Below are 27,992 nucleotides of genomic sequence, written 5' to 3' on the forward strand. Positions count from 1 at the left end.
TTTCCATCAGTACTTACTGAAATAGTCTCTCTCCTATGGGAATTTTATATCAGAAATAGTATATGATCCTGTATTCTTTTTTATTTCAGTGATTGCCTAAACCAGACGTTTATAGTAAAAATATGAAGAAAATCAATATCCCAAATAGACCCATCTCTTCCATTTAGATGCTCTCCATGCAGTCCTATTTATAAAACAACTGCTCACCACCATGTTGTTTTCAAAATGCCTCTCTAGCATCCATCAATAAACCATCCGTTGTGACATGCTGTGCAATGTTATTAACTATCTTCATGGTAATCTTTCAAAGACATCATTGATGGGCTCCTCTGTATTTCTTTACAGACTGGGCTGTGAGATACATCCTACAGCATCTAAGAGAATGGTCTCCCACCTCACACTAAATCTCTTCCTTGTGGCTGAGATAAGAGTGGAACTGAGTTATTGAGCAGACAGTTAAAGATATAAGCTCTCGCTAAAGGGGAGCTCAAAGAGTCACAATGAGAACTGAGTGAGTATTTATTTATTTCTTATCATGGTTTTAAAAAAATAATTATTAAATTAATAATTAATTAATTTTAAAAACATGATACTCATTTGTCCACTGGCCTGAGCAACCATCTTGAATAGGCGCCATATTTGTGTGGGTTATGACCAGGTACTCCAGCTTCGTCACATAGTGCAAACACATGCAATTAATAGGGTTAGGTTAAATTGTGATTCTAAATTGCACATACGTTTGAATGTGAGTGAGAATGGTTGTCTGTCTTTCTGTGTTACCCTGTGTCAGACTGGCAACCTGTCCAGGGTGTAAGCCCAACTCTCGCCCTATGGTAGCTGGGATAGGTTCCAGCCCCCATCCCCGTAACTCTTATAAGGATAAGTGGAAGCGAATCAACGGATGACATAGTAGGAGATACAAGCACTCTTTGCACCACAGCTCGGTGAGAGATTAAATTGCAGTTATTGTGAAGATTATGTTAAATAGTGAATCACAGCATAAGCATCAATTTATTTACTTGGAAAAGGAGAAACCTAATCACAATTTCATGCTCAAATATTAGAGGCACACAAAGAGTTCATATTATGTGGTCTTCCAGCACAGGTGCCTTGGCTGAATACACTGTTAGGATGGGACCAGCCTGAAAAATCATAACAACATTTGGCAAATAAAATGCATTTGCAGTTTAAAGCCACAAAAAAATTCACTGATGTTCTTTCTGAACATTGTGATACTGAGGAAGATAGTTAAATGGCCTGTAACATGCAAAAAGCAGCTGAAACATTTTTCCTACCTCAGATCCAAAGTCTGAAGTGAGTGGTAAAACCTAGGTTGATGACCTAATATATGTGATGAAATACTGTCTAATACTACAGTTACTGTAATGTACTTTTGATCTTGAACAATCTGAATGAACAGTGATACTTGTGTCAGTGCCACTCTCAACAAAACTGACAATGGCATAAAAAAAAAAATTCTTAGTCAGTTGTTCTGGAATCTAATACAACACAGCCAAAGTTTCCAATATAAATTTTATAAATAATAATGTGCCAAGCTACTGCTGTAATTACTTTTAATCTCCAGCTGCAATGCCAAACCTATTGGCACCTATTGCATAGAATGCCAATAGTGGAGAATAATTAATCATTTAGAAGCATGAATGAAAAAAGAAACAAGGTAACAGGAGCCTAAATTTGTGGACCATCTGGTATTCTGAAATTCATGAAAACAACCCCAGCAAAACACAGATATAGAAAAACCACATATGAATCACACATTATGCACAAAAAAAGCCATGACAGATGTGAAAATGAACAGGACAGAAGAGGGTGATGCTGGAACTGGTAGTAAGGGTTTGCCTTGCATTATTATAGTCAAATCAATATGGGAACTCAATTCCATCATCTTCTGGATCTATGAACATGTGTAAAGAGGGAATTTCTACACACAAAATCTCTTTATAACAAGTCTCGGAGAATGACAGAGGTTATCCACTGAAATTCTAATGTTACAAGGAAGAAACTAAATATTGCAACATTTCTACAACCACTGATCCTGATATTTATGGACAAGTTAAACTCAGGACTACATGCAACAAATATTAACTTTTAAAACTGACAAATTAAAATTTGAAAGGGTCTCTTTTTTTCAAAAATAAATTCAAATACATATACTTGCTTGACTAAAATTAATAGATAATTTTGTGCATGGATGTAATGATAATGCTGCAATTAACACAACAATAACAAAGCACTTATGTTCTTTAGAACTCCTTTCTTCACACATACAAAAACAAAAAGAGCAAGTTTGCACAAAATTAGCTGATGATTAAGACATCTAATTTTTGACATCTAAATAGTGTTTACTGTCAGTGTGATTTTTTTTTTTACATGACAGAAAGGGCTTATGACATCTATAAACTTTCCACAGAAAATAATAAAAAGTGAAAATAAGGTAAATTACCCAGGTGTTTTCTTGTAGAAATCCTGGAAAAGAAAAGTGTTCATGCATTTTCAGTAATCCACATCACAGAGTGAATTGTATTTACTCACAAGAACAAGCCATAACAGAATAGCAGAACAAGGTGTTCTCTCAAATTTATTCCTGAGTGTTGGAGAAAATGTGAAATGTATTTATGTTTGAAACTTCATACTTTCCCCCCCATAGGACATGTATTGTCAGGGTTTGAAAAACCTCAAAATTTGTCTCTTGAACTTTTCTCCCAGAGAAATTTTTCATGTAATGCATGCAGTCCCCAGTCTTTCACAGTGTACACAGCATGATTCAGCAGACTCAAGGTAAGGCTCTGACTGTGAGAAAAATGATAATGGTGTTGATTTACAGACAAGGGAAGGAAAAACATGCAGCGCTGTAGTGAAAGAAAAATTACTTTGACATGAAGACCTTGTGCTGTCATTCAAACTCTGCTATTGGACAGTTTGTATAACCAGGGGTTAAAGCGGGATTTGGAAGATAGTGGGGAAATCTTAAGATCGGGTGTAGATGTGCAATGTAGGGAAAATTAGAGGAAAGTCACATGGTAACTTGTTTTGTGAGCTCCAGTAGATTTTTCTACAGGTCAGATTATCACAAGCTGTGATGAGCTGACCTGTGCTGCTGCTCTTTGAAGATTTAGCCAACTGAATCCAACAAGATGTAAGTAGGTCTTTAATGAACTATCATGACTGATCCCCCCCCAGACACTATAAAAGTTAGACTTGATGAGTGAATCTAATCACCAGCCGGGCCTAAAATATAAATTTATGTCTACTGTCCTTGATAACTCAAGACGTCTCACAAAAACATAATTCAGCAAAACATCATATATTGGTCCAATATATGAGCTAAAAACTTTCATAGGACATTTCCAATTTATAGAACTTCACTAGCTGAACAGCCCTTACATTTGAAATAATCTCTCATCCTCTGCTCCTGCCCTGCCTTCATTATATCTTACAGTATTGATCAGTGTTCCTCGACGGTTTTGTCTCTTCCTGGGAACTGTACTACCTAGCTGACACATTCTGTATGTCTGGTCATATCTGGAGACTTTTTACCACCTAAAAAAAGTGTTACTCCATTTACACGTGTTCCTTTTCCATAGCACTACCTAGATGCTGACTGCAATGTTATTTACATCAGTAGTGATGCTAAAAAGGAAAAAAAAAAGGACTGTGTTGAAGGTGTAAGCAGGCAATGGGATGGCATTATTTTCTTATTACTAAGCAAGTATCTCTGTGCCATCTCTGGAAGGAATGTCAGGCTGCAGTACATGAAAAATTCACTTATTTAATGGTAGTCTGCCGATCAGCTTTAGCTGTTCATAAATACACTGTTTGAAAGTAATGTTTTATATACTTATCATTTTAAGTGTATAAATACTGATATTTCACATACATACAAAAACTCAAAACCCTTAAACCACACAATACTGGAACACAAACATAGGTTCATTAAGTATTCGGTTTAACTGCTTGTTGTGTGTTCTTTCACTGAATTGTCCAATCAAGGAACTGTAGAGGTATAATTTGTAACAAAAAAGCAGTCACATGTACACAGATAGTTCCAGATGTGCTGTCACACTGAGGCTATAAAAAGATTTTTGATTCATGATGTCAACCCAATGGTAGTCGGAGTTGCACTAATGAAATATGAAAGCAGTGGTTTATGCTGAATCTGCCACTGTTGGGATGCTTCTTCTTTTCCATCTTTACCCTTTTTGTTTGTGTGTTTGCTTATTTATTTTTGTGATCATTTATTTGTATGGTTCACAATAAATGCTCCTTCTGTACGAACTGAGTGTACTTATGCAAAATATTAAACATCCTATCAAAAGACAATGCTTTTCATTCTAGTATGTTTTTTTTAATTATAGCCTAAAGACATCCAATTGAAATGTAAGCTAGACTCAAAAACAGGTTTTAATAAGATACCTTGCAGACAGAGCTCCTAATAATTAACGAAATCTACAGATCATTAAAGTACTGATCAGTTTTATTTAAATGGAACACTTCTGCTACTACTGAAATATATCTCGAGGCAACTGGTTGGCCGCCAACCAGGAATTTATAGGCTCTGGAACAGCTTACTTTAGGTGATTATCACACAGTTAAACAAAAAGTTTGCTCATTGACTCTATGATCACTGGGTAATAGGGATTAATGGGTAACTGAGAAGCCTCAGATTAGTTCATTTGCTACTTTTTGAATGTAAAAGAAAGTACAAAGGTCTCTGTCCAGCAGATAGACTGTGAATGAACTCTCTCTGTGACTGTGTTTAGATCTCAGGGGAACTGTCCAAGGTCCTGAACAGAAAACAATACAGAGCAGAGCTGTCCACAGTGCTGACTGTGTTTCACTGCTTTTGCTTTGTAACATTAGTCAGAACAGACAACTCCACTGACACATCACCGTTTGAGATAGTCCTCACCCTCCTTTGTTTGTCTGCCACATCCCACTCACCATACCAGTCAAACTGTGTTTTGACAAGGGTGTATAGAGAATGTTTTGCAAAATCCATCACTCTAGCACCCCCCCCCCCCCCCCCCTTAATCAAACCAATTCATGAAATTCTATTAAATGTCAGAGAAAATCTGTACCATTACAATGGCATTCTGATAATGTGTCATTATGATGTCATGTCATGTACTAAGGTAGCAGTGACTGCAGAAGCTGTACAGAGTTATCCTGTTAACCGAAGCAGTTCCTTGTCCAGATGTATAGCCCTATAAACATGAACAAAACATTCATCCAATTTCCACAACTAAAAATCAAACTGTAAATATGTTCCAGGTTCTTTACAAATTCATATTTCTAAAGCTACGGCACCTTCTATGGACATGCTCACTGACTGTAAACTTAGCATGAGGTTAAAGAGTTACAGTGGAATGTCTCCACAATGTTGTGATTTGAAAACTCCTCTGTTACACATTTACACTACAGTATATGTGTTTAAGAGTGGCTCTGCATACATGGACACATCGTCTTTTGAACAGTTTTACCACAGACACAAGATGCTGAAGAGATAGAAATTATTAATATATTATCAATATAAATATATATATTACTGCTACTACAGTGATGTAGTAGTAGTTACAGCAGTGATAGCTGTACATGGTATAACAGTAACTGAATGATAAACATATCTGTATTTACAAATGACATACTAACAAATCATGTTGGGTTACAAATGTTAGATTGATCCTAGATGACTTCATTCTTCATTAGGTATGGTTTGCTCATGCAATAAATAAATTATTACTCATGCAAAGCAAAGAAAAAAAAGATTCACATCCACGCATTCATAAACACAGATAATATAGAAACTATTATGATGTGTTTAAGTCTTTTAAGTTGGCATTTTGTGTGTCAAATTAAGTGTTCTTGTTTATTCTAAAGGCAGTACTAAAAAGGCAAAAAGAAAGTTTTGAAATATATTGAAATGTATTCTAATGCCAATGTATTGCACTGATGTACAAGCTCAGCTATCTAGCACATGTAGTATACACTATAGAGTAATACTGCTTTATGGAGAAAAAAAAACCCTGATGCATTTCATTTTACACCACCTTCCTTTTCTATTCCTGTTATGATAATTTTCCGGGTGCTCTAGTTTGTCAAAGGTAGACTGAATGGCAACTAGTCTCTACAATGATGAGAGCAGTAGCTCTCTGCAACCTCACGGTAATAATTTTTACAGCCTTTGCTTAATTAAAATGTCACATCCACTGTAGCAATATACAACAGAGTTCTGTGCAAATTAAAAAAAAATAGGCTGGCAGATGTGGCCTTAATGGCTTAATCATGCCTTTAAGTTCATTCTAGTAAAGTGTAGCCACAGATGAATATTGTTTTATCTCTCATATCCATGAGTAATGCCTAAAAACTATTTCATGTGTAAATTTAGAGACAGCTGCACTAGGAATGATAAAACATCAAAATCTGACAAGTCAGAGAATCGAGCATTTCTGTGTGGTAGCCAGTGGGTAAACATACTCATTAATCCCAGGAAAAATTACAAGCCAGTCCATTGAACTCACTTCACAGCTGCAACCACACAGTATGACAATTTCACTTAAATACTTAACTGAAATTGGATGTAACATTTAGTGTTACATTTAAACCTGTGGTAAATTTATATGATCTATATTATTCTATATTACTGTCTGAGTGTATATTATGTTTAAATCTCTACCCTACATAATTTTAGCAGGATTACCAAGATTGACAAACACATTATTTTCTTAAGATGTATACAAATGTATATGTGGATGTTTCCTGCGCTTTGTCCTACTAGAATTTACTGAGGATATTGTACTAGAAGGAATTGCAAAGAAAGGATTCTAAATATGTTATGCTCAAGTTTAATACTAAATCCAATGTGGACTCTTAACTGGTGTATAAATTTATATTGTATATATTTGGAGAGGCACATGAACACTTGTACAATTGTAATATTGTAAACCAAATATATATTTACATATGCATGTAATAAATGAAAAATATCCAAAAAAGAAAAAAAGGGCTAATAACCAGTTTATTTTTTTACACTAATATGTAAGTAGCAGATATTGTAGGAAGAAAATACAGCACTTTAATCTCTTACCTGATGTAAGCCTTTCCCTTGACTTATCTCTCAAACATATAGATCTGAATAGGTGATCTCAACAATTGTTTCCAAAAGCAAACAGCTTATTCAGTGTTCAGAACTGTAAACACACCGTTCTTTATTGCCTTAGTTCCCGAACTCTGCATGAGATTTTCATGTAGTATTCTAGATTGTTCTGCCTAAAGTATGTTTATCTTACCTCTTTGTCACTACCATCTTTTTTCTGCCTGAAAGTCTAATACTGAGAATGAATGCAGAAAGACTAAATTAAGGGACCCAATTTGAAGCAGAACCACTTCACTGATAAGCTGTACCAGTGATCTGTGAGAGCACTCAGGGTCTGCTACATTATGACAATACAGAGGAATAAAGCAGATGAAAGAGAATAGTCTGGCAAGAGCAGAAATCAGACGGGCAGAAGGAGGAAAAAACAATCTAAAGTCTAATTGTGTTATGCCTCACGGCTGCAAGGGAGTACGGAGGGACATATTTTCTTTCCTCACGTCGTTCAGCACAGTCCTTCCCCTTCACATTAATTTCCAACCAGTTCCATTTTTTTTCTTAGTGCATCTATTGAAAAAGTGACATCAAAGACAAATGGTAACCCCCCTCCTCCCCCCCCCCCAAAAAAAAAAAAAAAAATACACTGGGTCTGACCAGAATCATACAGCACTTGCATTTGAGGCTATGCAGACTGCTAGATGTGGTGGATACCCACAGAGTCATTCCCTGCAGAAGCAGTATTATTAATATGTCATATTTTATATCTTGACCATATACTATATATACCATATACTTATTGAGGTAAGTCTTGTGTTGAAAGTACACAGGCATTTCCATAAACTGGACTATCTCATCATTTTGGATTCAAATCTAGAATCCTGTTTGGCTTAAATCTTAAATTAAGTTAAATAACCAATACCAGTACAAAATGCTTGTAAAGGAAACTGAAATTTTCCAATCAATTCCACTAATGCAAATGCAATTCTTTAAATTATGTAAAACTACTTAGCAATGATGATTTCCTTTCCTTTTAACGTCTTATGTAATGGCAGTGGGTTACCATGACTGCAAACACATTTGGTGAGGCAAATTAAAACTATTATGTCCACTATTCTATATTTATAAATAAAAAATGGAATCTCAGGGAGAGGCAATCCCTCGCATTTTAAGGACCGTTAAATAATGGTGGTGCAGAGTCAGATCAATCTCACATAGATCAGTGCTGATCGTCATCAATTTGTTGTTCAAATGTAACTAAAACCACACATGCACCATGAAAGCTGCTGAAAATTGATTTTAAGTGTAAGCTGGGGATAGCAAACATGTTAATTATCTGTGATATATTATAAAATATTATATTACATATTATATTATAAAATAAAAATGTTTTTTTTATATCAAAATTCACAATTACAGAAAGACATGGATTTATAGTGACATACCTTGTTAGCTTCCCAATATCAAATGTCCATAAGCTGTTGTAGAAGCACAGAAACCCAGTGGAAAACGTGTAGTGTGACTCTATGCACGGGTCACTTACTCCAGGGTCTGAAATAAAACAAAAGAAACACAAATCAGAGCAGACATGGTGAAAGAGCTCACGACTTCAACGAGTCAGCATCCACAAATGCCCAGCGATCCAGGATAAACACACTTGAAGAAACGTCACTCCAAGGAAGTACATTAGCTACCACACCCGCATGGTAGCCAAGAAAAGACTAGTATGACATACGCACAATATCTTTCTCCTTGCCTGGTCAACTTGATCTTTTTTCTTCCTAAACAGCTGCCAAAGAATGCCTCATTACGCCATCATTTCAGCTGGAGAAGACAAGTGAGTAGCATTTGCAGAGCGCATGCAATTCAGTTTTGCAGCCTCAGATAGTGAATGTGCCTTACTTGACTGTACAATGTTAAAATGCACATCAGCAACAGTTTTAAGATAACTCCACACTAGAAGAGCTGACTTTTTGTCACTCTATTTCACAGAAAGGCAGGGAGCCAAATATTTACTATTTTCTGTACTGTCTATTTAATCTGCAGTTGTCATTGCTTCATTGGTCATGAATGGCTGAAAGCAGCAAGCTTAGTTAATGATAATACTCCAAAATTAGTCATGTTTTTTAATGGCCAATATAATATGTAAAACTATAGTTGACAAACTATAGTTGATAATCATGCTGCTAGTTGCAGTAGTGGTTTTAGCTTAATTTCTATGGGGTCAAAATGACCTCCTCAGTGGTTCTAGGTAGAAATGGTTAATGTTTTGATCTCATACCATGAAATTAAATATTTGATGAATAATACCCTTTTAGGAAAATTGAGGAAATATGATTTTATGGCATTTTGATCTAACAGAGCCACAGAAATTCTAAAATGCCAACATGGTCAAAATTACCCCCTTGGCAGTTCCAGTGCTAAAGACTGAACTAGTATAACGAAGGGGAAATATCTTGCTGACAATCACTCTTTTTTCTTTATTAAATGGAAGAAATGTACAATATGAAGCGGTTAAGAAGTGAAAACAATATATCTAACCATGTTCATTAATGCATCCACTGGATAATAACAGATTATGAAACAGTGAAAGATAAAACATTTAGGGCTCAATGACCTTGATGCTAGGTGGAAATCACATACCATTCGAGTTCAGCAGCACTTGCTTAGTGATTCCACTTGCTAAGCCACATTTGAGATATCTAAATAGGCCATATCTATTATGACGAAGTTTTTAGGTTAATATTACCTCTAACATAGTTCCCTTGGCTGCTGACACTTAAGGAGTGCTCACCTCTTCCACTGACATACCAGCGCTGCTATTTTCATCCCACCCACTGAACAGCCTAATCCACTGTTGAAGGATTTGTGTGCTGTGGTACAAAGCAATTGTGCTGTGGCGAAATGTGTGTGGCTTAATTGGAGCAAAGACTTAATGAGGGCCCTTCGAGGATTATGATCTCTGGTTTAGAAATGGCCCAGGTAGCAAAAGACACGGTCAAAAGGATCAGCTCACAGCTTTCAAAGTGGAGTGACTGTACTGAACCGAAACTGTGCCAGCAGAAGTGAAAGTTGTTTTTATGTTTTGTTTTGTTTTTTAAATTGTTGTTGTAATTGTTTTTTTTCTCCCCATTTGTTTGTTTGATGTATTTGTGGGGAAGTTCTTGGAGAGAAGTGAACTAATGGGAAATTATCCATGGAAAATATGACTGGAGGAAAGTAATGGAGTGTTTTCTATTCGACTTTGGTGCAATATTAATAATTTGAACTTAAACAGCTCTAAATAAATATCTTTTTAAGTTCCTCGTTTATTATTTATCATATTAGTCTAATGGCATGTAACATGGGGATAAATACTTTTTTCTACAGGTTTAATTATTTTATTATCTAAAATTGTTCTAATTCGAGAAACATACACTTTTGGCTGATTTGGATATGCTGCCACTATAGTATACAGACAAAGCAGATCCTTCACTAGCTCTACAAGCAGTTTATTTCTTCAAGGAACCCATCTCCACCTGACAGCCAAAGATCAGATATGACTGACCAAGATAAACGTTAGGCTCTAAAGTCAGATCAATTCAATCTAGCAACTGTCCTCGCCAGGAACAAAAGGCCACACTGTCAACAAGGCTCAACTCACCTCAGTCTTTTTGTCCTTGTTACGTAAATAATAGCTTGCTTTTCAAAGATGATAAACTATCTTTCCCAAACCATAAATTGATGGCTATTTAATTTATATGCTTTTTGCTGCTGCATGATGTCTTTTCCTTCCAGTGAAGCCCCACAGCTACAAGTGGAACGAAATCAAACGTTCAATCACTTGCTTGTTTCCTTAAACCTACCCAGTTTATCATTGCTCCCCTGCTGAATTTATCTCCTTGGTTCACTTGTTCATCTGGCATGAGTTATTTCAAATTTCTATTTTGTAGATTTCAAAGTCTGAAGTCAGCCAGATTCGAGAGCAGTCATCATCAGTTACGCTGTTAATCAGCTCAAGCCGCATTTTTTTCTTAATGTAAGCAGCCACAAAGGACAAGTCCAAGATTGCACATTGAACTGAGCTGATGACATAAATGTGCCAAATGAGGCTTTTAGGTATAGTACTATTGTGCAAATCTCAATTACATTGCACACACAACAAGAACACTAGTGACAAAGATTTCTGGTCTTCTCTCCACATTGTGTCCAAATGTACATTTGATGGTTAAACATATGTACTGGCATTGACTATAATCATATCAAATTTTCCTATTATTATTTTTTTCATAATACGCACAGTAGCTACAGCTCACTCACTTTTGTGATACTATGTTTCCTACATACAACTTCAAAAATCAAGGCAAATGTTGTAACTCTTTGATATTATTAACGCAAACGAAAACAAGTTTCCTTTTACAGAATGTATGATTAATTTAATACTTGAAACTGTCTTTTTATAGTGTTACTTTTGAGGACTATTAAAGAGCTGATTATAGTGAAAACTCCTTAGAGGTTTAATACAAACTCTGCATCTAGTTTGTGTTTTGTTTGCTTTACTGCATCATAAATGATGTACATTACCTCAAAAATCCAGAGAGTACCTTTTCTAATAACTAATGCAATGTAAATTACAAATACATTAGTTGAAGTTAACATACAGCACAGATCACTTAATTTTAGACACTAAATTAAAGTATGGCTGCTTAAAAACATGTCATGAGCATTTCTTCATTGATTAATCAACTTCAAGCAAAGAACAGTAAACATAAAAAAAAATCAATCAAATCAATATCTAGTGTGTCCACGTTTTACCTTGCATAGGTTTTTCAGTTATTCCAAGTGACGTTGAGAGCATGCTGAGACTGGACTGAAGAATAATCAGTGAAAAATAATTTACATTAAATGCATTTTAAAAGGAATGCATTTGCATTGCCAATAATAGATGATACTGTTAGTTAGTGTTTATAATAAAAAGCCAATGGAAATTATAACAGTTGACGTTTTGCAACTTAATTGGACATTGCAGAGCGGCTATATGTTCATATTGCCACTTTATAAAAGGTGGTAACCTCTGGTCTCATTTTTATCTGTGTGCACAAGTGTACATAAAAAAGGAATCAAAAGGAAAGGTTTGTAAGGAAAGCATCAGTATTTTAAAACCTAAACAGACAGAGATAAGATGAAGGAAATTCACCAGCTTTAAAAAAAAATGTATTTAAAGAAGGGAGGAAAATATCCTGCTAAAAAATTGTGTATGTGTCCCTTTGGCCCCATGCTGAGAGATCAGTGTCCACCCCAGTGTAATGCTGCCAGCGTCTTCCCAAAACAAATGTTTATTGCATGACTGCTTGCAGTACACAGTGCCTGACTCAGACTCCTACAGTTTCTCAACCTTGGGACGTTTTTTATGAGGTCACTTCTGAACAATTTGCAGTGAGACAACCAAAGATAGCGTGAACCTACTCTCTTGTATAGTCATTCTTTTTCATCTCATGATTCAATAGCTTGCAGAACCAGTAGCATTCACTTGAGGTAATAATTTTTGTATGCCTTTATCAGTCTTTTGCAACATAGTGAAATAATTTTGGCCCACTCTCCTTTACAACTTTACTTCAGTAAAGTAAAGACCCTATAATATTACAAAGTGAATATTAAAAAGTATTAAAAAGACAACCCTATAGCAAAGCACCAGTCAACAGTGGGAAGGGAAAAAGATCCCTTTAAACAGGAAGTATGTAGGGACTGGTTGTACACCAATTTTCTTTTGTCCCCCAACAGCAAAAGACATGACGGGACCTCTCAGGAGGCCTTGCTGGCACCAAGTGGCAATTGAGGAAACAGAGCTCTTCGGCATGCCAGGCAGGATGCCAGCAGCAGTGAAGATGGAGGCTTTCAGGCGCCTTGGTTGGTAATGGAAGAGGCGATGGGACTCCTCTGGAGGCTTTGGAGGAGGCCAGCAATGAAGAAGATGGAAGCCCTCTAGAAGACAGAGTGACAAGGCAGGGTGGGATACCAGCAGCTGAGGTGGAGCTCATCTGATCGAGCAGGAGGCCAGTGATAACGAAGCAAGTGGGATCCCTGTGGTGGTTGTAACAGCATCGAAGGGGACCCTCTAGAAGCCAACAACTGCACTGAAAGAGAATCTCTGGAGTCCAGCGGTGAAGGTGATGGAATACCATGGGAGGCTTATCTGAGAACTGACAACAGCAACAAGAACCCTTCAATGACTTGGCAGGAATCTGGCAATAATTGAGCAGGCAGCATCCTTCAGGAGGCTTGGTCTTCTTGGCATGTGGAGACAAACTTGAGCTCTTGGGCTCAGGCGACACAGGACCCACTAGCCTGGGCTCAGCCCACTGGCTTGACCTCAGCTCACAAGGGACTCATTGGATTAAGCTCAGGCAACACAGGACGCACTGACTCAGGGTCATGCTACTGGGGCCGCATGACATACCCTGTCATGCGGCCCCAGGCTAGGGCTGCTAAGTAGGACATGCAGATGATGCACAATGCACACAATGTGAAGGAGCTGGGGTTGAGCAAGGCACACGCCGTCCAAGGGCTGTACAAGGGGCAACATAGTCAGGAGCCTTGCTTCCTTCTGGAAGCTGGATCCACTCCTCCTTCCTATAACCCCACCAACGATAAGGCTGGGCCTGATGAAGAGCTGACAAGGCTACAGAGCAGCATTGCCTCTGACAGGCCAGCATCAAAGTTTGAAGACCCAGTCTAAAGTCCTTTGGCTGGTGAATCTTTCTCTGCTGCTGAGCTCCACGTTTCATGCCATTTTGTGGTTTTGTGATTGGAAAGCTGGTGAGAAGATGGTGTGCTGCTGCATCCACCACAAGAAGCTGGTTTGCAGCTGCAGTAAATGCAAAGAATTGTGAAAAAGAAAGAGCCAGTTCACAGGCATGCAGGCTTGAAATCTCAGGCAACTGAAGCAATCAGGCTTCAGGGATTTTCCTAAATTATGGCATTCAACACGGTCTGTGGTTTAGTTGTCATTCTCTTAGGGGATGGCTGTGAGGCAGGCAGGATGTAGACCCAAATGCAGGACTATAGAAACTCAACTCAAACATTGAGCTTTAATGTGGATTAGACTTTAGACTTTACAACTTTACTCTTGTTTTTGAATTGAAAATAACTAATAGACAATATCTAAAAAACAAAACTAAAGCACTGAACCCTAGGACCATGACAGTGCCATGCATGTTATATTTAATCGGTTAATAAAAAAAAGATTAATCATATTTAAAATTGAAGTAGGAATGTGGTCTAAAAGGTAAATTCATGGAATAAAGAATCAATTTTTTGGTTCATGCATTTACATGTGTCACATATAATAAATTAAAGTATTATATTTGCATTGTGTCCCACCGCGTGTGATTACACACAGTGGGACACAATTTCTAAATCTCTGAATTGCTTTTGTTTAATTACTTGCAGACATGTAATGACTGGGAGGTGATTTAAAACTGTTGGCCAGAAGTCCTCACATCCTGTCACACTAAGCCAGAGATGACACGAGACTCAGTGAGCCCTGATGTGATAGCACATGCCACCAAATCCACAGCTAATTGGACACTTCCTTCACAACAGCCCTTTGGTAAACAGCAGAAAGCAAATAACAAGCCTAAGACAAGGTTCCAGAATGAACAAGAGGAAATAACTCAGATAACAAAACCAAAAGCAGATGTGCTGTCCTCCGCATTATATTGTGTTTAGAACAGCAGCTTGTCTTTGACTGTATAATCCTTACCATTCTGCTTAACTATTAGCTTTCCCGTGCTCAACAGCTTGTATCTTAGCCCAGTTTGTCTGGTTTGGAAATGTTAAGCAGAACCATGCCGGTTGCATTCTTTATTCCAAATGGACATTTGTGTGTAGAAAATGGTCAGCAGCCAGGTACTGAGGAGGGATCGCACATGATCAAAAAGGATTTCATGGAAGCAGATTGAGCAAAAAAAAAAAGACTTATGGAAATATCACAGTGCATTGTGCTGGATGCCTCAATGCTCATGAGCCACTTCACATGAGGTTTTTTTCAATGCTGGAAGATTTGGAAGGATTTAGCAATGCATCCAGAAGTTCAGCAGAAATAGTTTGTGCTGAATTGCTGAGGGCTGAAATCCAGGTGAGTAGTTGGCTTACGATTCAAGTGCCTCAAATGGTGGTAAATGAAGTGATTATTTGTTTATATATTTTAATTGTTTCTCTGCCATAATATTGGATAACACTCCATTCACTACAAAGTGTAGTGAAGTGGAGTTCATGTATCCGATTACAGATCAAAATCAGCTTTCAGTAGTATGTAGTACAACAAAAGTATTGTGAATTTAAAACTAACAATTCAATTTGAATCAATTTTATTTATACAGCACGAAATCACAACAACAGTTGCCTCAACGTGCTTTATTGTTGGCAGACCCTACAATAATAGATAGAGAGAAAAACCCAACAATCATATGACCCCCTATGAGCAAGCAGTTTGACAACAGTGGGAAGGAAAAACTCCCTTTTAACAGGAAGAAACCTCCGGCAGAGCCAGACTCAGGGAGGGGCGGGCCCATCTGCCGTGACTGGTTGGGGTGAGAGAAGGAAGACAAAAGACATGCTGTGGAAGAAAGCCGGAGATTAATAACAAGTATGATTCAGTGCAGAGAGATCTATTAACACATAGTGAGTGAGAAAGGTGACTGAAGAAGAAAATCATGGGAATCCCCCAGCAGCCTACACCTATTGCAGCATAATTAAGGGAGGATTCAGGGCCACCTGATTCAGCCCTAACTATATGCTTGAACAAAAACGAAAGTTTTTGCCCTAATCTTAAAAGTAGAGTAGAGTAGTGCCTGTCTCCCAAATCCAAACTGGAAGCTGGTTCCACAGAAGAGGGCCCTGAAAACTGAAGGCTCTGCCTCCCATTCTACTTTTAAATACTCTAGGAACAACAAGTAATCCTACAGTTAGAGAGTGAAGTGCTCTAATAGTACTATAAGGTCATTAAGATAAGATGGGGCCTGATTACAATTAAAAACAAAAAACATCCATTTCAGTGTTAATAGAAATACAAAAATTTGTGGTAACAGAAATCATCAAAAGCACCCGATCTTACAACAAATCAAATGGTGTAAAGAAGACATAAGCATGTTTTTTGTCTCTCATCATGCTTCTCCACGTCATCATTAGAGTTATAATGCTTTGAGACATAACCAAAAGCATGCAGGCAGACAAACCTCATGAACACAAACTCAACAAAAGGCAGAATGAAGAAGTCAGATGCAAACGTCTTGTTTACTAATAACTCTATGAGAATGTGATGATCAAAATAAGAAGGAAAAGTAAAAACACTAGGAGCTTACATCTAAAATGAACAAATATCAATGTTTATACACAAATTCCCTATTTAAGCATCCTATGTATTCTACATTACAAGATTTGATGTAATAATACAGTGATGATTCAGTATTTGCTAATGTCATGTATATAGTACCCAGGTATGATATAAAAAGCTTGTCATATGCTTGACACCTACTAGTTATAATTGTTAAAAAAATACACTAACAATGCTTATAGTTCATTTGATATGAAGTATCAACATTTAAAAACTGTTTAAATGTGGTGTTGTAAAAACTGTACAAACACCACCAAGTGCGGCACATTTCCTTACTCTTAAATCCCCCAAATTATTATCTAAAATATACAGAACACTTTCTAAATTAGATGAATCAATATCCCTTCCTATTGCAAAGTGGGAAGCAGATCTATCAGTCAGTTTAGACCAAAACTTCTGGTCTCAGGTATGCTTAAAAACCTTTAAATTGATTAAAAATCCCAGTCTGCAATTAATACAATACAAAATACTACATAGAGTGCACTATACAGGTCATCGGATGTTCAAGATGGGCTTTACATCTTCCAACAACTGCTCACACTGTCAAAGCAATACACCAGACAATTACATTCACGCTCTTTGTTTCTGTCCACCAGTGCAAAAGTTTTGGCACGAGATATGTGAAGACTTATCAAAGTGTCTGAAATGTAACATTCCAACTTCCCCCTTAGTGTGTTTGTTGGGCAGCTTAGATAATGTCACTTCAGAAAAGAATATAGCCCATATGATCTTCACTGCCCTATGCATAGCCAAGAAAACAGTCCTCATGAACTGGAAAAATAAAAACAATCTTAATTCTAACCAATATAGAAATTATCTATTAGATTACATTAGTCTTGACACAGCCTCTGCCACCACATCAGATCAATCGCTCTGGGCTCCTTTGATCAGCTCCATCACCTAGTGGGGGTGGGGGGTCATAGTTTGGTCCCGCCTTCACTGTTGTGATTGGTGTGGGGGTAGGGACAGGCTTAGGGCGTCGGGGGGTTCCCCGGAGGCATATTCCTTGGGGGGCTCAACCCGGGGTAGCGGTCATGTCCGGTTGGGGGCTCTTTTGGCTCTCGGGTGACTGTTTCCTCGTGGCTGCTGGCAGCGGGGCTAGGGGAGGGTCTGTGCTGACGGACGTGGGTTACTGACCTGGTAGCCTGTCTGCCCCTGGGTGGGTCCGGGATGGGCGTGAGGTTCTGGGGGCGCTCCGTCTCTGGGCTGGGGCCCTGGCCGGGCCTCGGGGCCTTGGGTCCTGGTTTGTGTGTTGCTGGGGTTGTGGGTGGGTGGGTGCATGGGGGCCCATCCCTGGCGCAGGGTGCCGCCGGTGCGTCGAGCCACCTGGGGGGCTCTTCAACTGGTGGGGGAGATTGTCACACCTAGCAGGAGCTTTCCTCTCCCCAGGAACTCTCTGCAGGAGGGGGAGATACAGGAGAGGTGGAGGAAGATCTCAGCCTGGGCGTCTATTCTCTCATGTAGTCTGGAAGATGAGTGGATGGTGGGGTGGGTGCAGTTTTCTCTGTGGTGGGGTTGGGTGGACTGTCCCGGGCTCTGTGGGGCCGGGGGGCGCTGCTGCGCTGGGCCCCAGTCTGGATGGGCCTGGACCCCCTTTCCCTGGCGGGTCGCGGAGTATGGGAGTGCCTACTGGGGTCAGCGGGGGAGCTGGCCCCAGGGAGGGGTCACCTGCCCCTCCCTTCCTTCCCTCCCCATCTCCAGCTGCCTCCCTTCTCCCGCTCCACCACAACCACCTACACATGCAGGGCCTTGGAGTAGGGGTATGTCACCAGGGTGCAGAGGAGGCTACCCCCCTCTGTCCCCTTCTGGCTGCCTCTGCCTCAATTTTATCCCACAACTTAGACATTCACATTACTCACACTCTCATTACACATACATATAGGATCTTGGGGGTGGGCACAATACACGGAGTCCAAATTACCATCAGGGTGTACACCTCACCCCTGGCGTCGTTGCCCACCTCTCAATTTTGAATACACGTAGACATTGAGGGCTAGCAGGAGGGACTATGCGCTTACCTGCTGCTCTCTGGCAGGTAGCTCCATGCCCTCCTGGGTTTTAATTGCACCTTAGAACACATATGCATCAACACTACAATGAGCGGGTGGAGGGAGGTTTGGAGTCTTCTCTCACCCCCGTTCTCTGCGGCCTATGTGTGGAGTAAGTGCATATGAGAGCATGAGGGTGGGAATGGATGTTTGTGTCTGTGTGTGCCTGTATGTCTGTGTCTATATCTCAGGTTGGGTATCAGACACCACCTCTCTGGGGACATCTCAGGCCCTCCAAGGTTTGGAGGCCTATCTCCACCCACCACCACTTCCCCTGGCAGTGGCGGACTCCCTCAGGTGTCGGTGCGTTGGTGGTTCTTTGTGTCTGGGGGTGGGCGTCCGGGTACACACCGGCTCACTCCTTGGCGACTGCTTATCAGGGCCTGGAGCCTGGAGCCCGCTCGGGCCACTTCGGAGGTGGGGTGCCCCCGACCTCTCGGCCTGGGGCTCGGTCACTCAGGTACAGCTGGCTGCCAGCGGAGCTCACGGGCGCGTCACTGCAACTCCCCCTGGCTTCTGCTCCGCGGCTGCTGAGTGAGCCCTCATCTGGGACTCTCCTCAGCTCTTACTGGGACAGTGGCGCGGCTGCCCCTCTGTTGGTCTTCCTTGGTTTCTTGTGTTCTGGGGGCCTCTGGATGTCTGGAATTTTGATCTCCTCCATACCTGCTTCATACCCTGGAGGACGGGGCTGTGGCTCCCCACACTCCCTAGCAGATCGTTACATGGAGAAACCTTTGGAATGCAAGCATGCTGGTCCACACAGGTATGCACACAGGTGTACACACGGGTATTCACAGACGCGGACTACAGCTTTCTTGGCTGCTGCCTCAAAGCACATTGTGCGCTGTCTATCTTGCGTGCTGCACAATATCGTTTATTACTTAGTATCTACTGATATTTACTGCTAGCTAGTTTATTGTGATGGTGCCGTTTTTTTATTATGTTGCTCTTTGTTGTTTGCTTTCTCTTCTGTTTTTTTTTCTCCATACAGGTGATCCAGGTGGTTTTTTTTTTGTTGTTGTTTTTTTTTTTTTTCTTTCTTCCCCCCCTTCTCACCGTCTCTTCTCCCCTTTGGTTTTCTTTCTCTCCCTCTCTTTCTTTCATTCTTTCTCCCTGTCCTATCCCCCAGTCATGTCTGTCCCGTTTGTAGGAACTGAAAATAAAATAAATTCATAATTATAATAAAGGTCAATCAAATGGACCAATATGGCAAGGCCATGATGATCCACTTGGTAAAATAAATCCACTTGGCATCTTTCTTGGCCTTAAGATAACAATTCTGATGGCTAAAGATCCAAACGGGACACAAAAAAAAAACAAACAAAAAAAAACTGTTGGCACTCGAGTGTTCATGTTTGTGTTGAGAGTATTGCACCCCATATGGGGAGCATATATTTGAGGAAACTGACCAAAATGAAAAGACCAACCAATGTAAAAAGAAATAATGTACCAGTGCTTTTATTCTGTTGTTTCTCAAGCATTTTCTATCAACTAAGAGCTAGTCTTGTGAAAATTTAATTTCATGGGTGACAATGAAGCAGATGGAGTGTTCATTTCTGGACAATTAGAATGCCTTATTTTAAGAAAGAAATCTGTCTCGAAATGACACAAGAATTTATCCTGTACTACTGACTATGGTATTGTTTTATGACAAGCAATTGCTGCTGTTACAAAAGAAAAATCCTAAACATGTTCAACATGGCATGTTGCATGTATGCCTGGGTCATTGTGCCTCATATAGCAATGAGTTGCTCTTGATTTGTGTGCCCAAGGAAATGTCTGCTGCTTCAACTTTACCCATCTGGTTCACCCACAAACAATTAAGCATGTCTATGATCATCATGTTTCACACAAATGCCTACCATTTATGCAGCACTTTGTCTTCTGGAATCCACAGTTTAGTTAACTGAGTCCTGAGTCCTTTTTTCCCCTGTATAATTCCATTTTTCAGGAAAAAAAGGACTCATGCCTATGGACTGAGCATTTGCACTTTTGCATCAAAAGACCTTTGAAAAGAACAGTTTATAATATCCACTATGGGGGAAAAAAAATGAGAAGATGGAGGTAGTGTTCCTAGATCAAGTTTAAATATTGAATTTTCAAAAACATTAGAGAGAGAGAGATAAAGAGAGAGAAAGGTAGATAGATATAGATATATATAAAGAGAGAGAGACAGAGAGTAAATTTTACATCCAAAAAATCTTTTACATCCAAGCTCCTTAGACTTATAATGAAAACAATGACAAAGATAGAGGTCATATAATTTGCTTTTTTAACAGTGCAGGATAATCATGGCCTTTCTGCAGCATCAGCTGTCGAAAAGGACAGTCCAATCAAACCATCACTGCTCAAACAGTCATCTCATAGATAAAAATCTCTTTGTTGTTAGCAGAAATGTCAGACGTTATCGGCATCCTTTTTAATTGATTTCTCTCTGCCTTCCATGTAGACAGGTACTTTTTGGCTACACTCTCAGTACAGTGTGGTTGTTGCCATCAAAGACAGCTGACAGTGAGACCCAAGGTTGTGCATCTGTAAGTTAACAAGATAGAGAAGAAATCCATTGGCCCATGTCTGTTAAATTTATTTAAAGTCCCTTTTCCCCCCCCAGTTTCCTTCGTCCAGGAAATCAATTGGCTTATCACCACAAGCAATGAGGTTTGCTTTGGCTGATAAGAGAAACAGTTGACTGTGGAGTCCTAATTCCAACATTTTGACTTTCATAGTGTAACTCTTTTATATCCCACAACAAATTCATAAGTTTTATTGTGGGACCGTGATAACGTGAATAACACACATTCACACCAGTGTGTGAATGTGTGCGTGAATGGGTGGATGACTGGATATGTAAAGCGCTTTGGGGTCCTTAGGGACTAGTAAAGCGCTATATAAATACAGGCCATTTACCATTTACCATTTTTGTTTTCCACAAAAGCTATGAACTACATTAAAAAAAAGAAAGTCAAACAATTGGCATTTCATTCAAGTTCTGATTTAAAATGAAAGTGAAACTGAAAGTAAAACGCTTATTTAAAATGGTCTTCATTTGGTGCGCTGAAAGTAGTTTTGCAGCTTTTTTCTTTATTGTAAATTGCATTTTAACAATATATCATCTTAAAACTATGTTCAGCAGTGACTAAACAACTGTCACTATACAATCATTTTAATAATCTTTTAATGTGTGCATTCTCTTCCTTGTTAACTACTGGATGTCAACATTTTTTATTTTATTTAACAAGACTGAATTTAGATGCTGACCTTTTAGATTTTAAGTGTCTATTTTTCAAATATCAAGCTATGAACACTGGTGAATTTATTACTAATGTTTACCGCTTGTGCTGTTACACAGTGATTTCCCAACATATACATCTTGCATTTACCACTAGTGGGTTAAAATGAATAGTTATTGCATGTGGCACTTCACATTTATAGAACAATAATGCAGCATTAACAGCCCACATGCCAGCAACACATTCTGGTGCATACAAGTGTCAGAGAATGGACAACACATTTGAAGGAGGCCGGTCTCTACTGTTGTTTGTGTTGTGTACATTTGACATAATGAAAGAGAATGAAAGAAATTAAATAATATCCCAGTAAAATAAAAGTACTTGCAATGGCTTGCAAGAAAGACTGACATTGCACTCCTGTAAACAACTATAAGCTTCTGTTTCTGAGAGAATCGAAACAAAGCATTTACATCAGAGGATATTTGTATAAAGCTTAGCCACGCTCAACTTTTCCCCCAGTGTCAATGGTGCCTTTTAAATCTCTGCAGCTTAGCAGGCAGTGCCAAGCCTCGACAGTAGGTCCCTTCATAATGACTAGCTGCCTATTGCTGTCCTAGTTTTTAAACTTATATGTCTGAATAGCTGGAAATGTAATAACCAGCCACACAGTCAATATTGTTGCTGCTTGCTTGTTTAATTAGTGATATTACTTCCTTCTCCCACTGCCCACATCTAAACACATAGAATAACCTCAGTTTCCATCCTGCTTTCTCCAACGTCTATTTGATTTGCTCAGTCTTCACCCTGCCAAGGCATTGCATCAGGAAATGGTGTAGGCCCCACTGACAAGAACTTGACACTTGGTGAATCAATAGAGGATTGAATCTTCACTGCACCAAAAGTCAAACTACATCGTAAATCAATGGCTGGGAACTACTAACGGGAGAAACATCCTCCTATTTTGATTTTTATGTTTTTGTTATTTTCCATTGTGTACAATGCCATTATATAAAAGTTCTATGAGAAATAGGCTTACTCATTGTATGTCTGATTTACAAGTATTCTTGTTTCTGCAGTTCTTTGTGAATAAATTTAAGACAATTTACCTGCAGCTTTCTAACAACCTTTATTCATATACAAATTAATTAAACTGCATTGTAATTGTATTAATTAAATAAGTGTAAATAATTGTATTATATATTTACATACTACTGTTTCAGATGTTCTTCTTCAAAATGTAAATATTTCCATCCCAATAGCAAATGTATTTCTTTAGCAAGGGATTTGGCTGAGAGAAATAGTCATGTCTTAAGCCTGAATCTTCTTCAGTGATATAAAACAGTAAAGCAAATGAACTCATGAACTTAATTTTTGTCCTGATTATGTCCTGAGGTTCAATTTTGATAGTTATTCTTTACTGGTAGTAATATATTGTGACCCATGTGAATCCTGAATTCAACAACAATTATTATTTGGAGTTATACTTTGTTTTTCATCAGGAAATAAATGCATAAATGAACAGGTAAATCATATTGGAGAATATGTATCGGAATATCAGGAGCGGGACCACGCCTCCAAACGCACTCCTTCCGGTTGTCATCTATGTAGGTTCCCCCCAGTTCTGCAAGCTGTTCAGTCTCATTTACGTGCCTCACCCTCCCTCCTTGTTCTCAATTCTTTACCTTCTTCACTTCTATTTAGTACACAGGGATCTGCCAGGCCCGGGAGCCGTCGCCAGTCCCCTTTGAGGCCTTCCCCAGACCGCAGCTCAATTCATGTCCAAGAATCACCTTTACCTACTAAAATGCTGTCAAACCTAAAATGAGGACGAGGGCCCAGCTAGTGAAAAATATTAAATGCCCCAACCGTGATCCTCCATTTTATGATAGTAATTTTTCATATTTAAGGGCTACTTTTCTTTTTTATAAATATAAAAATAGAAAAAATAGAAACAAAAACTTTGGGTAAAATGTCAGTACTTAAATGTAAAAGTAAATGTGAGAGACTGAGCTTTTTAAAAACTGAGCTGCACAATCAATAGCCACCCTGACCAGTTAAATGCTCTGGATTGTAATGAATGTCAAAGGTGAGTGTACAAACAATCCAACACATTGACACCTGTTCCAGTGTTCCAGCTTGTAACGTTTTGCTACTCTGTACGTGTGTGGCCTTTTGCCATGCTAACCATTAGACCTTCGCACAAATCATTAGCAAGGGTGTTGTGAAGACCAGTGATAGAATCTATAATCTTGGTCCCTTTATCTGGCTACCCAGTTTAATGGCCGGGCAGGTGTTAATGATGATTGAGACTAAGGCTGGTTCTGATCAGACGCAATGAGTTGAGTGTAATGGACTGAAAAGCTTGCTTTGGAACAAAAGTAAATTATGGCCCTCACAATCAATAGTAATAGTCAAGTCAATAGGGCTTTCAAATTCAAATTCAAATTTTATTTGTCACGTACACAGTCATACACAGTACGATATGTAGTGAAATGCTTGGACAACTGCTCGTGACCTAAAGAAAACAAAAAAGGAAAGGCTATGAATAAGATAGGAAATAAATATGAAAAATTAAAAAGGGTAAATTTAACTAGGAAGGAATAAAATATAAATTAAGGTTAAAAATGAAATAACTGTACAACACAAATTAGAATGAAGGGTAAATTTAACTGGGAAGAATAAGATAAAATATATAAATTAAAGTTGAAAATAAAATAACTGTACAACAAAATACACACTACACAATATAGAACTATATAAGAATGTATGAAGAAATCTAAATATAAATAAATATATACACAATAACAGCAGCTGTACAAGTATTAACTGGAAATGAAGAATATAGTGACCAGTGTTGTGCAAAAACAATGTCCAGAAAGTCCAGTGTGTGTGTAAGAACCATATGTGTGGGTCAGTACTGTGTGGTGGTGTGATTGAGAGACCGTATCGCCTGCGGGAAGAAGCTCCTCCTCAGTCTCTCTGTGTTGGTCTTCAGGGAGCGGAATCGCTTTCCTGACCTCAGCAGAGAGAACAGTCTGTTGTTGGGATGGCTGAGGTCCTTCACGATCTTCCTGGCCTTGGTCCAGCACCGCCTGCTGTAGATTGAGTGCAGGTCAGGGAGCTCGGAGCGGATGGTGCGCTCAGCTGACCGCACAACCCTCTGTAGAGCTCGTCTGTCCTGCATGGTGCTGTTCCCGAACCAGGTTAAGATGTTTCCCGCCAGGATGCTCTCTATGGTGCACGAGTAAAAGTTCCTGAGCACCTTGGAGGGCAGTTGGAAGTCTCTCAAGCGTCTGAGGTGGTAGAGATGCTGTCGGGCCTTTTTCACCACGGTGTTGATGTGACAGGACCATGACAGGTCCTGCGTGATGTGAACTCCGAGGTATTTGAAGCTGTCCACTCTCTCCACTGGGCACTCGTTGATGACGGGGGTCTGGTAGTTCCTCTCCTGCTTAGTGCTGAAGTCCACTATCAGCTCCTTTGTCTTACTGACGTTTAGAAGGAGGTTGTTCCTCTGGCACCAGTTCTCCAGATTCCTAATCTCCTTCAGGTAGGCCGTCTCGTTGTTATCAGAGATCAGGCCCACCACGACGGTGTCGTCAGCAAACTTGATGATGGTGGTGGAGCTGGTAGTGGCCACACAGTCATATGTGTACAAAGAGTACAGCAGGGGGCTCAGAACACACCCCTGGGGGGCTCCAGTGCTGAGAGTGGTGGAGGCTGAGACATGTCCGCCCATCCTTACTGCCTGTGGTCTGCCAGTTAGGAAGTTGGAGATCCACTGACACATAGATGAGCTGAGTCCCAGATGCTCCAGCTTGGTGGTGAGTGTGGAGGGAATTATGGTGTTAAATGCAGAGCTGTAGTCTATGAAGAGCATTTTAACATAATTCCCCCTTCTAGTGTCCAAGTGAGTGAGTGATGTGTGGAGGAGATGAGAGATGGCATCGTCTGTGGAACGATTTGGACGGTAAGCGAACTGTAGTGGGTCCAGTGTGTCTGGTAGTGAAGAAATGATGAAGTCTCTGACCAGGCGTTCAAAGCACTTCATCACTACTGAGGTGAGGGCTACAGGGCGATAGTCATTGAGAGAAGCAGGGTGGGGTTTCTTCGGGACAGGAACAATGATGGACTCTTTGAAGCATGTGGGGATCACCGACTGAGATAAAGAGATGTTGAATATCTCAGTGAACACAGGAGCTAGCTGGTATGCGCAGTCTCTTAGGATACGACCTGGGATGCCGTCTGGTCCTGCTGCTTTCCTGGTGTTTACTCTCTTGAAGGCTCTCCTTACTTCATGCTCGGAGATGACGAGCACGTTTCCGGTGCTGGCAGTATCTTCCTGTCTGCAGCCGTTAGCGCCGCTTTGCTCCAGTTCTCATTGAAATAAGGAGCAAACCAACAAATTCTTCCTCCTCATAATCCTTAACTTTTTTATGATAGATAGATAGATAGATAGATGGATAGATAGATGGATGGGAGTCTAGTATAACATAACATAAATTTGTGGTTGCCTTTCCATATTTAAAATTGAATCTAAAATTAATTAATTGAATTTAAAATTCAATTGTTTTTATGATAGATAGATAGAGAGAGAGAGAAAGAGAGAGAGAGAGAGAGAGAGTCAATTTTACATACAAGAAAACCCTTTTAATGAAAATACAATGAGAAAAGAAAGAGGACATATAAATTGCTTTTGCAGGGTAATCGCAGCCTCCCTGCACCATCAGCTGCTGAAAAGGACAGCACAATCAAATCATCACAATCGAATATTCATCTCATAGCTGCTCTTATTTTCCTCCTTGCAAATTCTGTACATGTCCTGATTCGTTCATCAGCTTCTCACAGTACTCTTTCTGTCTTCACACACTCTCTCTTCACTCATTTGTACATTTCTATCTCTTTCCTTGATCACCCTAAGCTGCTGCACATCCTTTCCAGCTCGATCATCAGATCTTTTTGTCCTTCCTCAGTGTTTCACATACGCTTACAATAAGCTTTAATCTTTGCTTTTGTTCTATGCCTAGCCTCCCAGTTTTTTGTCTCACTGACTATACCACTGTTTCTTTGCTTTTTGAATACTTTCTTATGCTTGCTCATTTCACCACTAAATCTCCTTAAGGGAATATACATGATGTGCATATAAATAAGGGGCATTGTGAGGGTATACACTGAAACAAACATTTTATCATTTGTTCCCAGCTGTCTAATGGCAAGAGCGATGGTATACCTTGGCTAGATCATCAATCTACTGCAGACTTCTTAAAACTTGCCATCACATACACAATGTTAAAATGATGAAAGTAGGCCATCAATGTCATTTTAACCTTCTGGTATACTATTATTTGCAAATTAGTCCTAGAATATTTTGTTTAAAACTCTGATATTTGACAAAGTGGTTATTTGACCTGGTAATAAACGGAAAGTTGGCCAAAAATTATAACCATTTATCATGCCTGTGCTGAATCTCGAGAAAATCTAACAATTGTTTTGTCATTTCACTAAAACACTAAACCAAAAAAAGGACAACTTTACTGTTGATTATAGGGTTACCACAGTTAGTTAGTATCCTAATTTAATGAAATGTCTCATACACTGATTTGTATGGATACGAGACAATTACAAACCGAATAAAGGACTGCATCCTTTCAATATCCCTCTTCTGGCAAGGCCTTGTGGATACGCAGGGCGTGAGACAGTGAGTCATGAGACATATGGGAGATGGACTGAACACTGCTTGGTGTAGCATGGGCAGAGAATAAAGCTGGTAATCAAAGCTGACCAGCCATGAGAAGCTTTATTTTCAGACACTCTTTTTATTGGAAAGGGAGTCGGACAGATCTTTGACAGTCACTAGAAAATATTTATGGCCTTTTAATGTGCGTGTTTATGTGTCTATGTTTTAGTGCTGTGGCTATGTCCTGTCTCACTGGTAGCCTTATGGTTTGTCAGTCCTATCTTGTTAAGCTGTGCATGTAGCCCATGTATAAGCAAGCATATGAGTTGTGTTTATTGCCACTAAAGAGGGATAAATACATTATCCCATCCATTTTGTCATTTTCTGAGTGTGTCATCCTTTCAAATCTTAGTATTACGATCATCAGCTTTGTGTATGAAATTAGTTAACTCTTCTATTTTAGTTTGGCTTATAAGAAGGGGTCAGCGTAAAGCCTCTTATGTCACAGTAAGGCATGAGTCATCCAATCTGGCTGAACCATACAACACAATAATAA

The 27,992-nt window shown here is 39.3% G+C and overlaps 1 protein-coding gene across 6 annotated transcripts in view; it reads right to left on the reverse strand.

Annotated features, from left to right (window-relative positions):
* Nucleotides 1-27,992, reverse strand: part of lingo2 (leucine rich repeat and Ig domain containing 2) — a 212,663-nt gene that overhangs the window by 137,793 nt on the left and 46,878 nt on the right. For all 6 annotated transcript variants that reach the window (XM_082550425.1, XM_082550424.1, XM_082550429.1 and 3 more), the window contains exon 3: nt 8,554-8,659. The gene's annotated coding sequence lies outside the window, so the exon portion shown is untranslated. The remainder of the gene's footprint in view (nt 1-8,553; nt 8,660-27,992) is intronic.

Source organism: Aulonocara stuartgranti, assembly GCF_965226115.1.
Source record: "Aulonocara stuartgranti genome assembly, chromosome: 2".
In the NCBI taxonomy this organism is placed as follows: Eukaryota; Metazoa; Chordata; class Actinopteri; order Cichliformes; family Cichlidae; genus Aulonocara; species Aulonocara stuartgranti.